The sequence below is a fragment of the Triticum aestivum genome, chromosome 2B, assembly GCF_018294505.1.
Source record: "Triticum aestivum cultivar Chinese Spring chromosome 2B, IWGSC CS RefSeq v2.1, whole genome shotgun sequence".
NCBI lineage: Eukaryota > Viridiplantae > Streptophyta > Magnoliopsida > Poales > Poaceae > Triticum > Triticum aestivum.
This window is the reverse complement of record NC_057798.1, coordinates 663,483,560-663,500,319: the sequence shown is the minus strand read 5'-3', so window position 1 is coordinate 663,500,319 and position 16,760 is coordinate 663,483,560. Positions and strand designations below refer to the sequence as shown.

Here is a 16,760-nt window from a genome sequence, read left to right as displayed (position 1 = left end):
TTTTCCTAACTAGTAGATGTAGTAATATAACTACCTCCCGAAGGATTTTATTTTTTGAAGTTTTTATCATTTTCTTTTGATTTTTTCAGAACTGAAATGGCGACACACGAGGGGGGGGGGGTAGAGTTTGAAAATTGCCCTATAGTGCCGGTTTGTGTCACAAACCGGTATTATAGGTCAGACCCCTTTAGTACCGGTTCATGGCACGAACCGGTACTAAAGGTTAGACCTTTAGTATCGGTTCGTACCACGAACAGGTACTAAAGGTGATCGTAGGGCCCCGGCCTGACGCCAGTCTGCCACCACCCCTTTAGTACCGGTTCGTGCCACGAACCGGTACTAAAGGTTCAACACGAATCGACATTAATGCAAATCCGTTCGAACCGGCACTAATGGTACCATTAGTACCGGGCCAAAATCAAACCGGCACTAATGTGCTTCACGTTTGACCCTTTTTCTACTAGTGTTATTTGAGATTTTGTACCTACTTATGTTTTTGTTTTACAAGGTACTTATCTGCGTGTGAGTCCATTTGGAGGATGTTCTCTTATGATATTCATGGTCGGGAACCTTCTGTTGAAAGATTGGTAGTACACCTTCCTAATATGAATAAGGTTATTTTTAGCAAGGAGGAAAGCCTTGATAGTGTTTTAAACAATCCATCTATTCTTAAAACAATGTTGACTGAATGGTTTGTTGCAAATCGGAAATATAAGTCTGCTAGATCACTTACTTATTTAGAATTCCCGTCTGAATGGGTTTGGAATAATAGTGATAAGATGTGGACAAAGAGGAAACATCAGAAGAAGTTGGGTAGCAAGATTGGTCGTATTTATCACGTCCATCCTGGTACTGGCGAACTGTTTTTCCTGAGAATGTTGTTGATGGTCATCCCCGGTGCTACAAGTTTTGAGGATTTGAGGAGACATAATGGTCGTCTTTATGATACTTTTAAAGAAGCATGTCAATCTAGAGGTTTGGTAGGGGATGATAATGAATGGTTTAAATTATTTGATGAGGCTGTTGTGTGGGCAAGTCCGTTTCAGATGAGGCATTTGTTTATGACTGTTCTCTTACATTGTGAGGTTGGAAACGGTTGTGCTCTTTTTGAGCGATATTGGCCAAGCATGGCCGAGGATATATCATACAAGTTGTCCATGGCATTGAATAATCCTAGGTATGTTGTGCCGGAGGATTTTTTGCAAGATCAACTTCTATGTGAATTGTCCTCCATGTTTGTCAAGAATGGTTCATGTATTGCTTCGTTCAATTTGACTTCACGTGTGATTCCAGTCAAAAGTGAGTGCTTGAACAGACTGATAGCCGAAGAATTGAGTTATGATACAGCTAAGTTGGTTGTTGAGTCAGAGTCGCTGTATCATAGTTTGAACGATGAACAAAGAGGCATATATTATGAGATATTAACTGCCATTCGTGCAGATAAAGGAGGAGTGTTTTTTGTTTCTGGATACGGTGGCACTGGTAAAACTTTCCTTTGGAATTCTATTATTGCTATCCTTAGGTCAGAGCGTCGAATTGTGTTGGCTGTTGCATCTTCTGGGGTTGCATCTCTACTCTTGCCGGGTGGTAGAACTGGACATTCAAGGTTTAAGATCCCTCTAGATGTTAATGAGCGGTCTCAATGTAGTATCTCTAGAAGTTCAATGTTGGCCGGTTTGTGTCAAAGGGCATGCCTTATCTTGTGGGATGAAGCTCCGATGACTGACCATCGATGTTTCGAGGCGTTGGACGGGACTTTAAGGGATGTTCTTTCAGCTGAAAACGAGCAAAATGGCCTGTTACCGTTTGGTGGGAAGATAGTTCTGCTTGGTGGCGATTTTAGGCAAATATTGCCGGTAGTTGAAGGTGGCACAAAAGAAGATATTATTGATGCATCATTGATTAGTTCGCCACTGTGGCAGCATATTAAGGTTCGCAAGTTGCATACTAATATGCGTTTGTCAAATCCTGATTTATGCCGGGAAGCACGTGCAGAATTAGCAGATTTTTCGAATTGGGTTCAGAGTATTGGAAATGGTTCTATACCTATGTATTGCAAGAACGACGAATCTTCTCCGTCCTGGATTTCTATTCCTGAAGATTTAGTGTTGTCCCCTACGGTGGATCATATGCATGCAACTGTTGACAATGTGTATGATATGTTTGATTTGAATTACAATGATGCTTCTTATTTGTCCCGCCGTGCTATTGTATGTCCTACCAATTCTGTCGTGGATGAACTAAATGATGTCGTCTTCGACCGTGTCCCTGGATATCCTACAGAGTATCTTAGCTGTGATTCAATATCCAAATCCACGGACTCCATCGGTGAAGCGGAGCTATTTTATCCTCCCGAGTTATTAAATTCCATAGTAATCAATAACTTTCCCCGTCATAAAATTGGGCTTAAACTTGGTGTTCCTGTCATGCTGCTCAGAAATATTAATCAATTGTTGGGCTTATGCAATGGTACTCGCTTAATTCTCACTCGGCTAGGTGAGAGGGTGCTAGAAGGAGAAATTATCACTGGTTCTAACAAGGGTCGACGTGTGTGTATTCCACGGATTGTTCTCAATTCTGCAGGTTGTAAATGGCCTTTTACACTGCGGAGGTGCCAATTTCCAGTCCGCTTATGCTATGCAATGACGATCAACAAAAGTCAAGGCCAAACTTTGTCAAAAGTTTGTGTATACCTTCGCGAGCCTGTGTTTTCACACGGTCAGCTTTATGTCGCTGTATCACGTGTTACTTCTCGGAGCGGTCTCAAATTTTTGATTGAGGACGACCATGGTTGCTCTACTTCTGAGACAAGAAATGTAGTTTACAGGGAAGTCATCGACCATTTGTAAGCTTTTGATGTTGTTCTGCAGTTATTAGGAGTGTACGCATAGAGAATGATGTGGTTCTGCCAACTGGTCGTAGCTTCAAGAGCTCGCTTGAATGGATCATGGTCGTAGTGCTACATTAGTCGGCATTAGTAATACCACTGTGAGTCTGTGGATGTGCCATCAAAGTTAGAGCGTACAACTTATGTTCTCGAATACATGAAACTGCACGGATGTAGGGCACTGTAATATATTTTTTGCTTTCGCAAATTGTAAATTAATACAGTTTGTTTAGACTTAGCTTATGTCAGGTGATTCTGTGAAACCGACAAACGTGGTTTTCTATGTTCATTTAATTCACTTAGGACCAGCTTACATCACGCTTAGCTGCTTGCGACGTAGAATATATTGCATTTACAATTTAGGAGTGAAAGAGGTTCTATGAGCAACGTAGCAAGCATGTTTCGTACCACCGCATACAAAACTTTCTACAAAATGCACCAGAGGGCGCGGCGTGCCGCCGCGCGGGCATCGCTAGTACCTCACCAAGAACGTGGTGCATGGCCACTGGTGTCAAGTCACGCCATCGATGTGTGCGGCCGACGCGGTCCTGGGCCAAAGGCGCACCATTGCCACGTCGCTATCCTCCTCCGCTGGTCACGCCCGTGGCCGCCACCATCTCCGCCTCTGCCGTGCAGCCGCTCGCCCCGTACCACCGCGTACGCCACCCTCTACCTCTTTTCTTTTTGCGTCTTTTGCGATAAGCCAGCCTCTACCTCGCCCAACAGCTATTCATTTCCCTTTTACTTTAATATAAACAAATGTTTAGGTAATTTAAAAATGTTGATAATGTACACGCGCATACACTAACCTCTATGAACGCGCGCACACACACACTGAATGTGCATCGCCGAAAATCCTGAAATAAATACAGAAACAAATGCGAGCACCACGACTTGAATCCTGATGGACTGGGGATAACACAGTCCCTCTAACCATCCAATCACAGGTTGGTTCGCTGTTCATGATGTTTCTGAAAGAGTGAAAAAAATAAAGTTTTTAGGAAGATTGCTGGTTGGGAGCCCCCCCCCCCTTCCCGGCTCCCGCGTCGTCCCCTTTGGGCGACTCGGGAGCGACTAGGGTTTCCCCCGGCGCTGCCACCCCCCTCCAGCCCCCCTTCCCTTGCCGCCACCAGAGGTACGCCGCCTAGGAGGCTGCCGATGAAGGTGGCGGCGAGGCTCCCCGTCGCTTCGTCCCCTCGGCGAAGGACCCTGGACGCCGGGGCGGCGGCCCCGGACGGCGAGGCGGCGCCACCTTCGCGGCAGGTGACGGGCGCGGGATGCGGCGAACGGCCTCCTCGGCAGCTCGGGCAGCGAGGAGCCGGCTGGAGGTGGTCGTGGCGTGGGCTTCTTCCATCCCAGATCTGAAGGGCGTGCTCCTCTCCTCCTCTGCTCCACCCCCCCCTCTAGCGGTCCGATTTGTGGCTTTGGCTACCAGATCCAGTGCTGGCGGGGGGATGGTGGTATAGGATTGCGTCTGGGGTAATCCCTTGGCCGGTTCTCCGGCCACAGCGCCGACGGCGCGTGCGCGCGTGGTTTTCTCCCTAGAGACGCCGCTGAGGACTTGTTCTTGCCACCCCGTCCCAGATCCCGGGTGAAAGCCCAAAACCCGTCCTGGGTTGGGCGGCGGCGGCGCCCTGCGTGTCGTTCTCTTCTTGAAGACGCTGCTTGGGGCTCTCTGGTTCTTCGGGAGAGTGGTTGTGAGGTTGGAGAGTGCTCGTCGGCGGCGAGCCCAAGGGGTGATTTTTCTATGTAGGGTGTGTGTTCCTGCAGGTGTATGCCTTGACGGAGTGTTGCTCTGCGGCGGCAAGGTCGTGGTGTGTCATGGTGGCTCTGCTCCTGAGCCGGGTTGGAGGGGGATAGGGTTCCTCTTCCCGTTGACAGCTCCACGACGCGCACCGTGAATGACTCTCTACTTGTGCGGACACTGGAGCGGCACCTGGTGCTTACAACTTTCGCCCCTGGTGCTCTGCAGTGCTTCTTCGACGATCCTCCCGGCAGCTTTCCTGATGTTTCTCGGTGTCCAAGGAAGGTGGCAGTGCAGCGGATGTGGTGTGTCTTCGGTGTGGCGAGGACCGATAGTTTTCTTGCTCTGGTGTGTCGGCCGGCGCCTGCTCTAGCTCTCGGATGAGCTCCCAATGATCCGATGGTGCAGTGCCTTCGAGCCTAGACGAGAGGATAGGGTTCCTCTTCGGCATTGGAAGACAGGTGCTCATTTTGTTCGATGCTCCATGGTCAGGCGACCCTCGGTGCCTCCATGCTACTGACTGGTCCTCGATGCTTCTTTGTTGCCTGCCTTTGGTCCCGGGGTGCAGCGGGCTTCGACATTACTTGCAGGATTTTCTCATATATTCTCTTGGTGTGCAGTAGTGGGCATTGCGTTGTAAGCTGCTCAGTCAGCTCCCATGTATCTTTCCGTCGCTCATGCTTGGTGGCCCTGTGTAATCCTGGCCGGTAGATGGCTTTGTTAATTCAAAGCCGGGCTCTTTCTCGAGCCTTCGTTCCAAAAAAAGAGATTGCTGGTTGGGAGATAAACCACTCCAATATAGTTTTCCTAGAATATATAACAGTTCTTTTGACAAAAAACTTATCATTAGCTGATGCCCGGAAAAGGATTTGACCAAATACATTTCAAAAGGATCCTTCTTAGGGAATCATTGTAATTTGATTCAGTGTGCTGATATCACCCTCACTGAAGAAAAAGATACTATTAGGCTGACCTTGAAAAAATGGTGTTTGCTCTGTTAAATCATATTAATCATAGAAAACTAATTGAAATGGTATTAATTTTTCCACAGATTTATGTGAATTTTTTTCTCTGCGAGTTAAGATTTTTATCTGCTTGGCTCTTCTGTGCTTTAGATGAATCTATTGATCATCTTTTCATGAAATGTTCCTTGGCTAGAATGTTATGGAACATTATAAAATATTCTTCCAAGTTGCTTCATATAGCTGACAATACCGAGGCTTTGTTTAACACTTGACTCAAAAGTTTTAGAACTGATGATAAACATATGATATTCGCAGGAGTGTTTGTGGCCTTCCGGACCATTTGAAAAATGAGAAATAGTACTGTATTTGACAATGCAGAATTTACTGACCCTTGTGTACCCATTAATATGATTGCTATAGGTGGCTAAATGATTGGACTGTTATGCAGAAAAAACATGAAAATCATAGAAAACTCAAGTGGGTGGTAGGAATGCTAGACCAGACAGAAAATGAAGCATTTTGTGCACCTCAAGGCTGGCCTTTGGTGTGCTACGACTACAGTGAAGATCTGGGAAGTTAGTTGGTGCATGAACCTAATGATGGAGAAGCTAATTTTTGTTATTTGTTGTTGTAGTCTGCTCAAGCTTAATATATCTGTGATGACTGACGTTTATAGTTTGCACCGTGGTATCGTAATTGGTCTCATGTGTTAGCATAAGCAACGTGTCAAACATTGCTTCTTGTCTTCCTAGGTACCTGTTGATGATGATCTGAAATCGCAGGTGGCTTTCGGTAGATCATGGCCAGCTTGAGCTATTAGGTGCCCTAGGATATCTGGTATGTGATATCTTCTATTTCCTGTTTAGTAGTTGTAAAAGATTTAGTGGTATCTGATAAATGAAATCGCAAGGAGATCCCTCTTTATACTACAAAATGATGTTTTCAGAAGTGTTCACACTTTTTTTATATAAATGTTCATGAAATTTTTAAAAGTGATCAAGACATTTTAAAGGGGTGTTCATGCATTTTAAAATATTCAAGAAATTTTATAATTGTTCTCGTATTTTAAAAAATGTTCATAATTTTGTGAAACAAGTTCATTTACCATTTTGGAAAAAGTATTCACGAAATTTGAAGTGTTCGGGAAATTATAAATGTAATTCCGAAAGTGTTCACACATTTTTAGAAAAAAAATGTTCTTAATTTTCACAAAAATATTATATATTAAACAATAAGTGTTTCTTAAAAAAGAAAGACAAGAAAATAGAAGAAAAAAACCTAAACTAAAACATAGTTATAAAAACCAGAGAAAGCCAATGAAACCTCCAAAAAATGCATGAAAATAAGAGAGACTGGAAAACAGAGAAAACCTGCTCGCCGCCATGCTTCCCTAACGAGCTGGCCCTTGCGACACCTCTGTGAATAACCTACCACTATAAGCTACTTATAGCAATTGCGAATGACGGTCGGAAGGTGAAAGTGTAGTGTTCCTCAACTGTATTTTGGTGTTGCAGACAATGGGGTTAGTGAGGATTTATGTCGTTTGTCAAGTTTATCTCAAAGCATTGGTTGCTCGATGGTTATCGAGGGAGAAGCCCCTATTTCAAAAAGGGAAAAAGAAGTTGATGCTCCAAAGACTCGGCATGTTTTTTTGTTGAGAAACTTCATCCTAGATTTAATAGCTTACCCATTCTCATCCTCATTGAAATCTATCTTATTGTGATAGAAATGAAGAGCTATTTGCGGAGAAACTTACAAGTCAAGTTTGTGGGAGGCTGACGTTGAGCTTAGAGATTCGGGCACCATGACGAATGAGGAGATTAGTCTAGCGAGGTGCAGTGAGAGTGAGGAAGAAGGGGAGTGGTTTTTTTTTTCTGGAAACGGAGATAACAAGCGGAAGAGAGTAGGAATGAAGAGTTCATGCGTCGCGGAGTTGGCACGGCAACAATAAATGTCTCGTAACTCGAAGAAACAACATGCATGATGCGGCAAGGAAAAAGAAAATTACAAATTTACTAAGTACGGAGCACCGAAACTACCTTGTTGTCTGGCAAGTTTCACATAGCCAAACTTGGTATGTATAAACGCAAATTTCGAAGGAAAGAGCTTAAGATTTAAAACGTTATTAGATAGAAAAGAAACGAAAGGCTGGTTTCGTAGAACGTTAGTTCGGAAAACAAGATCCACAAGCATAGAAGTACGAATAAAATCAAATGAAAGAACAATCATTGTGGTTGGAAGAATAAAATCATAGTAGTACCTGTAGCGAAAAAAACCAATGGAACGAGGAATCGAGGATTATGTCCAAGATGGCATGACGTGTTGTAACACAATAAGGAAATCAAATGAAGAGTCTATAAATTTGCAATGCGTTGAAACATGCCATGTATTTGCAATGGCACACAAAAGGAAGAAACTAATTGGACCGACATGAAAAGAAGACAATCAAATGAGTGTAAGAAAGAACGCATATCAGGCAAAATAGAAGACTAGTGTAAGCTGACACTGGAGTAAATATCGACGCACCAAGGAAGAAGAAGTTGAACAATAATAATGGATGGAAACACAATTAAAACAGAAACAATAGAGGGAGTTGAACATGACGGAAAGATGAAGAGAACATACATGAACGTGGACCTCGAGAGCAGTTGGACAAAGTACTAATACAAGTACAATGTCTCGTATTGGCAAGATTCCTAGTTTTCATCCCCTTTTCAGGAAATTCCAGCCCAAACAAGTTTCGGATCACGACACGCATCAATGACTGTAGACGGCTCCGTAGGTGCGTGGCATGCCCCTATGATTTTTCACAAGTACAGACCCAAGTCTATTAGTTAAGTTGGTGGAAGTAGTAGCAAAGTTGCCGCTGATTGCATCGTACGGGAAATATAGATGATGACTACTGTACTATACTTTATTTGAGAAGGACGCAAGTACATCAGTGGTGTTGGATGAACTTGGCGGAAATAGTAGTAGGAGCAGTGTTGCTGCCGATTTTGAAAACGAAGCTCTTATTTTGGACAATGAGCTACTAACATTGAGTTTAGAGAGGAACCCCCACAACAATAAAGACAAGCTTGAGAAGCCAATTTCTGTTTCACGGTACAAGCAACCGTGGATGCCACATAGGGCCAACATCAAGAAGTGACAGGCAACTAAATCTTGCTACCTATACATTACATACTTGCTGTTCCAGTTTTCATTTTTCTGACAAGGTATTTCGTTGGTTTTGCCCTGTACCTATCTTGTTGAACACGATAAATTGCAATCTTATACTAGGTGGGCCGGTCAAGTTGGTTTGACTAATCAACTTTATCATAGATAATTGATTTAGTCCACAAATGTTATGTATTACCGCCTCCTTCTCAATCAAAATATAAAGGAAAGCACACAGTTAATTGTTGTAGAACAGAAAATATGAGTAACTACAAGACCACCACTATCACAAACTCATCTGTCTAGTGAGTGGTGGTGAAAGCACACATGGCAGTGGGACTTGCAGTTACTGAAACTAGTTGCATCCCTCGGCGCCAATCCAGAAATAAGAGAGGAGTGGATGCAGGAGGCTCCTCAGCGATTTGAGCCTCCTGGCCGTCGGATCAGCTCCTTGATGCATTTCCGGCCGTTCGATCCCCCTCCCGAACGCCCTCGACCGTTGGATAAAAACTGAGCGCTCGTTTCACTCCCGGCCTGCCACCGCACGTAATTCCAGTGCCCCCCGAGAGTATTTTCGTCATTTCACTTTCTAGGGGTATAAAAGGCGGCCACGTTCCTGGTGAAACCCTAGCCGCCTCGCTCCCGCACTCCGCCTCCTCCCTTGCCCGCCCCGCCCCGCTCTCCCGCGCGCCTCCTCTCCCTTCCCCTTCCGCCTCCTCTCCTCCCACCCACGTCGCCGCCGCCGCCCGACCACCTTCTCCTCTTCCTCTTGCCCCTAGCGCCACCGCCCCTGCCTCCTTCCCCACCACCTCCCGGCCTCCTCCCCTCACGTCCTCCTCCTTCCACCCCCTTCGATCTGGCGCCGCCCAACCGCCCCTGCCTCCTTCCCCACCGTCGCCCGGCCTCCTCCCCTCACGTCCTCCTCCTTCCACCCCCTTCGATCTGGCGCCGCCCAAACCATGAAGAGCGGCCAAAGGAGCAACGACGGCCAGCCCCTGCCTCCTCTCCAGCACGTCCAGGGATCCATAGGTATGTGTCTATTTTGTTCTGTTATTGGTCATTGGCTGCTTCTAATCTTTGATTTTTGCTTTCTTTTTCATGCAGATTGGTCCACAATTACCTGATTCTCGTCCTTCTGGTCAAACCCCTGGTAGGCGCCTCCTCCGATGTGTGCGTGCACGTCATCTATTCACAGCCTCGCGCGTCTTCTTCCACGGATCTTCAGGTCAACCCCTCTTCTCCTCCTTTCCCCTCTTCTTTCCATACCTAGGTGTAGGATTGTATGGCAATATGCATTTTTGGCCTCGCCTCTGTTGTGATTGTCGGTCATGTATTTTCTGGTAAAAGCCAAAAGTATTTATGTCTTTGTGCATTGGATGTTGGTGGTTTCCTGTCTTCACTGCTTGTTTTTAGTGGAGTCTAAATATATGTCTTTTGTTCTTTGTCTGCATCCTGGTAGGGCCTATGATTGTTGGTCCTTTCACCTTTGTGCATCACCATCCTATGGAGCCATGAGATCTGAACCAATGAATACAAACAACATTAACTATGTTTGTGGATCACCACATGTTCTATTGGAACAAGGTGAGATCCTTTTTTCAGCACTCGTTTCAACACGTGTTTTTGCTTTCTGAGTATAATTGAACATTTCAGCATCCATGGTGTACTGTTCTATATACTTTTTACTTGCAAGTCTGCATCTCTATGTTTCATTGCTATTATAATTATGTACTTGTTAGAAAATTATAAGGGATTTTCTCACCGTGTCGTGTCATCAGGTGAGATATATAGTCTCTACATTTCCATCATGCACAGACTTTGTATGCATGATGCTTCCGTGGATTAGGAAATCATGGCTGGAGCGTAGAGGTTAGGGATGTGCAAATATTGATTAAAAGTATATTTATTTGTATTTACAACAACACACTGGATCACATCCGGTAAATATTTTTGTAGAATATCAGTCAAGTTTAGAACTTTTGACCACAACAGCTGAAAAACCGAAGTAAATCCATCATATATATTCAGTTCAGTAAAGTATATAATCAGGATGCTAATCTTTGACCTATATATTCAGGTGAAAAATTTCTGAATTAGTATGTCAATTCCATGTGCAGAGAAAAGGAGAAGAAGGGGATGGATGAGCAAGGACCAGAAGGACCAGAAGAAGAAGGGCAAGGGAGATGGGGCGATGTGCATGTCCATGGAGGTCTGCCCCCCCCCTCCTCATATCTTCTCTTTTGGTCTTTCCTTGTACTACAGCAGCCCTTAATCCCCTTTGATTCGATTTGTTCACTTGTGTTACTTGTTGTCTCCTAAGAAAAACAAGAAAACCTAAAGAAAATTGTATTGAAAGTGGTTGAATTTCCAGATTGTACACATTTTTGTTGTAGATTAGGTAGTCAGATTTAACAACTATTGGCCATACAGGTAGTTGAAAGTAGTACTTGAGCTGGACACAGGTTTCTTAGTTACACGGTTCCCATTAAGTACGGCCGAGGTCGTTCATGCTCTATAGTCTATCGTCTGATGTGCTCATGAATTGTGTGTGCCGCAACTGGATAATTTGTGTGAGTTGGATGTATCGTTAGGTGACCAACCTGAATTGTTCTTATTGTTGTTGCATATGTGAAATGAAATTTCTTCTCTTGCTATGTGCTACCCTGCAATACATGATAAGCACACCTCTCACCATTGGTTCATGTTGTACTATTGAGACATACTGATTAATTTATGGTCTTCCACTCCATTATCCCCTTTTGATTGTTGGTTTGATGTACTCTGCTATGATGCTTCTTGGGTCTATTTAGTTAATTTTTGGTGCTCTTGCTTTATTTGCCTCTGCTATGATCTATGTTTTTTAGATATATTTGTTTAAACCCTTCTGATTGTCGCTCTTCTTTGTCTTTTGCAGGTGTTGTTGTTGTGGGTTGGTGCTGCTGCTGTTGCAGGGGCAGCAGTGTCTCCAAGCAAACAGGTTGTTGTGTACCTACGACATATTTCTGTGCTCCTGGATGTGCTACATCACCTCATCCTCTCATTGGCCGCCTCGGTGCCTGTGGCGTTCGTGCTCATCGGCGGGACGGTGCAAGGCGCAACTCCGATGCAGCGGCGTGGATGTGCGGTGTAGGAAGCGGTTCCTCGCCGGCTGGACGGCGTTCAGGCGCAACTCCGGCGCCCACTAAGTACTGCCTCGGTTACAACCTCCCTCAGTGAACTCCATCTTCCTCCTGCTCTGCTTCAGCTACTGCATGGGACATGGCTAGGGCTATGATGATCAGTTATGGCTGATATAGGTATGCTCTCGAGCAATCGAGGCAATTGTTGTGGGTATTAATTTGGATCCCCCCTCATTTCTTTGAGCTATTTTGATCACGTTCTTATTTTAGTGGCTCTGTCCTTGGATGGTCATTTCTGATGAGTGATAACCAGGGTAGTTTCACCCTCATAAGAACATATTGATCTGGTGATCCATCCAGAAATAAGAGACGAGTGGATGCACAAGGCTCCTCAGCGATTTGAGCCTCCTGGCCGTCGGATCGGCTCCTTGATGCGTTTCCGGCCGTTCGATCCCCCTCCCGAACGCCCTCGACCGTTGGATAAAAACTGAGCGCTCGTTTCACTCCCGGCCTGCCACCGCACATAATTCCAGTGCCCCGCCGGGGGCGTTCTCGCCATTTCGCTTTGTCTGTGGTGGTGGTGTTCGTGCTAGGGCGATGATGATTAACTGTGGCTGGAATAAGTGTGCCTTTGAGCAATCAAGGCACCTGTGGGTATCAAGTTGGATCCTCCCTGTTGTCTCTAGAATCCTTTTTGATCCTTTGATACCTATTGATCTGTCCTTGGATGGTCATTCTTGTTGAGTGATAACCAGGGCAGCTCCATTATGTAAACAGATTGATCTGGTGATAAGAGATGGCGGGGTAGGTTATATGATCGAGGAAAGGCGAATCTGAGCCCACTATGCAATGAACACTAAACCCTTTTTATTTTTATTTAAAGGTGTTGCTTATTTATGCTCCAGTGTTTATAGCCGTTTAAAGTAAAGTTTTCTTCTCTCTCGTACCTTTATTGTTTGTTGTTGTTCTTTGATTTAATCTGGTTAAGAGTAAGTTGCACTTTGTTATACTAGAAAGACTCACTCCCAGCAAGTTATCGGTTGAATGACTTATTTTAATTCGTTGTGATACTATTACTTCTATTTTTTTTGCAAGTTACCAGTTGCAGCTATTTGTTCATGCTACAGAAATTAATACTACTGGATTTTTTTGGGATTTTTCTTGAGATAATGCTGGATTGTTCATGTAAAGAGTGAACGAGGTAGTGTGTCCCGTTTTGTATCCATAAACAATTTTTCGACTAATGTGATTAAGTTGCTTTGTTAATCCAAGCCATTGAGCGGACATTTCCTTTCGTTTTCTTTAGTTTGTTCTGAAGCTTTCCCCAATTCTGTACGTCACCGCTCCATTTTTTTGGATCCTGCAGTTTGAACAAACTTCCAACTATAGAGTTTAAAATATGCTACCTACATAAAGAGGAGTTAAATAAGGATGAACTTACACAGCTTATCCTTATTTTAGCAATGAGAGTATTTTGTATATAGAGCTGATACTCTGAAACTTCTGTTTTTATTACTGTATTATATTATGAAGGTTCAAGTATTTGGGTTCTAGCTCCTACTTGGATATGGTAGATGCTTATTCATTTTCCTATTAGTCTAGCAGGATTACATCATTGATTTTACTTCCCAACCAATATTAAGCTGGCAGTTGTTTATTTTCTCTTTTGCCTAACACATCAAAATCTAGAGCAACACTTTTTGTTGATTGATATTTCTGACAGATACTGATTACTCCTCTTTTTATTGTATTGTTAGCCAATTAAAAAGGTTTTGTTGTAGGTGTCTATTTTTTTTGTATGGTATATATTATGCGAGTTATTTCTAATGCATCTTGATATTATCTTAGAATCATCTGACTAGAGTCTCGGTCCTTCGAGCATAGTTAACTAAAGCATCTTTTATATCTGATATCAAATTATCTAAACTTCTACTAAGATATTAATATATCTAACTAGATTTTCACTTCTTTAATGGAGTTTTTAGCACTCAGATTTATTTGAAATAGCTGCTCCTGTGTTTTTGTCAGTGCTTGCTGTACTTTCTTTAAATGTTTCTGCTTGGTAGGATCAGTTCTAAGTAGTGGATGTAAGCATGCCATTTCAAGCTTAAGCATTTGATTTTTGGCGATATGGTGTTCTCTCCTTACAGATGACCTTCTGCTTTCTTATTTTGACAAAATAGACAAGTTGGATGCAGTTGCCACCACTCATGTTGCTAGAGGGGGAGTGCGCGCAGGGGGGAGTGGCGGGTCAAGGTGAGCTCATCGGCATCGCTGCTGACCGGCAGATCCAGGCGCACCCTCTCGATGCACGCAGGGGGGTGATCTATGACGACCTCCTGGGCACGACACCGCTGGAGACGGTGATAAACACGCACTCCGTCCACCATCGGTCACCGGCAGTAGCAGGACGAACCATCACCGTAGCCGCCAGGTGTTTATATTCTCTAGCTGGTTAATGTTTTCTTTCTTGGCTGTAGTGTATATGGCATTTGAGGTGATCACAAATAGGAGTTGGGGCAGAAAAATGTCGTTTTATTTCCTCTCATGTGACTAGCCAGTTTTGCCTTCATGCCCAGAGTCTTGCAAGTTGTACCCGTGTCGAGATTTGCTATGGTTTCTTATGTCTTTGTTTCATGTTTATTTCAGGTTTTGCTTTGTGGCCTCAAGTCCAGCGTATCCTTGGTTTTATATTGAATAAATGCCTGCAGTTTGCACTCATTTCTGTAACATAGAAGTTTATCCTGCTCCTCTTCATTTTATGCTTTGTAGTGGACTTGATACGTATGTTTAGTGTCTATGCCAATACCTGTGGTTCTGAAGTGTATTTGAGATGTATTTTCCTTTTGGAAAGGCCACACTATTCCTTCCAAGTATATTCATAGTAAATGAGAATGCATGTGTTTCCTGTATGTAATAGTGCGGCACACACATTCTTATTTACAAATTGAATCATGCTACTCTGACATCAGAGAGTTGTAGGTTTAGTTTTTAGTTAAAGCAGTATCTTCTAGGTATTGTATATGCAGCACCACATTTTGAATCATTCAATAGAAGTTAGGTTCAAGTTCAGATTGTTTAAGTAGCAGGTTGTAACATATGCACACCCCTAAGGTATAGTAGCCAGTGTTTGTTAGTATGGCAACATGTGTCGTAGTTGTTAGGAGCCGCTGGTGAGCTCATCTTCTCTTTGTTTTTCCACTCCATTCTTTTAACACTTAATTTTGTTGTCCTTTCTTACAGATATTCATTGTTTCTTCTTTTTATATGTTCAAACTGTAATGGAGATGAAATGCACATGTATATCCTTGATAAAGATCTCTGTAATTTTTAAATGTGCTGACAAGGACAGTGCTATTGCATTTGAATCAACAAGTTGTTGAATAATATGGTCTCCTTGTGCTTACCTGCAAATCTGTCGTATCTTATATTTGTTGGATAAACAAAAAGGACCGGTGGTTGATTGTCTCAACCATCAGTTGAGAACATATAGATTTTCAGTTTACAAGTTAAGGGGTTTGGCTCCTGTGCCTTCTTTATTCCTTTGTGCGTGTGTTTAACCTTTTTTTGATGCATGTGGTGGTCCTGCCCGACTGTTGCGACTATTGTTTCTGATTCAGGAAAGCAAGAGCTTGACTGTATTATGAAGACCATAAATAGACAAGTACATATTGTTTGCAGGTAAGTCAGGATTATATGAGGTGATTTATCATTTTTTAGAGTTTTATTAGTATATCCATAAAGGGATCCATAGCATACTAATTGTGTTGAGGTTTATTTCACACTATAAGAGAAATTATTCATGTACCCGTGAAACGGATATTATTATATTTTATAACTGGGACAACAAAGCTACATATTGGTCCTTGGAGCTCCAATCATTTCTTTCATTTGTGATGAGCTAACTTATGGTTACCTGTTGCTGTCAATTATCAGAACTGCTACTTTCCGTTTCCTTATATTGAAAGTGACTGGAATGCATTCCTTAATCGCCCTCATTGTGTACACAAGGAGTTGCTATTACATGTATTAAATAGATTGATATATATTTGTTCTCTAAAAATATGTTCCTATTTTCGTTAAAAACACACCACTTCATCATATCTGTTGTATAGCTTTCCTAAGTTTATTAGCCCATTGTAATGATTTTTTAGAGGTTTCACAGTATTCTTAGGAAAATGAAGCCCGAGGATGCTACATATCCTTTGCTTTCAAGTATCCGTCACTACAAGCTGCATTAGCTTCTCCTTGGAACATGGAAACAGGAAGTAGGAGTTCTCATTGATGATCATCTAAAAGCACAATACACGTTCTTTGATTAATAACGAAGACAAAGGCCCTACCACTATCTATGTTTGGATGGCATCGCTTCCAACTGCCCAACCAAAATGTTGGGACCGGCACCCTCGCGCCAAGGCGTGCTCCCCATCTAGTCAGTTATGGGCTTGGCTCATCCTCCCCCTCTCGGGCTCCGGGTTATGGGCCCAGATCGGGGAATCCAGAAATAAGAGAGGGATGGATGCAGGAGGCTCCTCAGCGATTTGAGCTTCTCAGCCGTTGGATCTCTCCCTTGATGTTTTGGGCCGTCGGATCTGCCCCTGGGATGAGCTGGGCCGTTGGATAAAAATCGAGACGCTCGCAAGACCCGGTCGTGCCACCGCGCGTAAATAGCCTGCCCCGCCGAGGGCATTTCCGTCATTTCGCATACAAGCATATAAATTGCCGTGCCGCCCATGGAGAAACCCTAGCCGCCTCTCTCCCGCACTCGCGCAGCCCATCTCTCTTCCTCCCGTCACCCCCCTCCTACCGCATCTCCCCTCCCGCTCGAACCCTAGCCGCCATCCCCATCGCCCCCCTCCCACCGCATCTCCCCCCGCCGCCGGCGACCC

The 16,760-nt window shown here is 43.8% G+C and overlaps 1 long non-coding RNA gene across 1 annotated transcript; it reads left to right on the top strand.

Moving 5' to 3' along the window:
• Positions 1-10,288: 10,288 nt before the first annotated feature.
• LOC123041973 (uncharacterized) lies at positions 10,289-11,802 on the top strand. The gene is made up of 3 exons (XR_006418679.1): positions 10,289-10,336; positions 10,870-10,961; positions 11,667-11,802. It is a non-coding gene; the product is annotated as an uncharacterized lncRNA (long non-coding RNA).
• Positions 11,803-16,760: the final 4,958 nt, after the last annotated feature.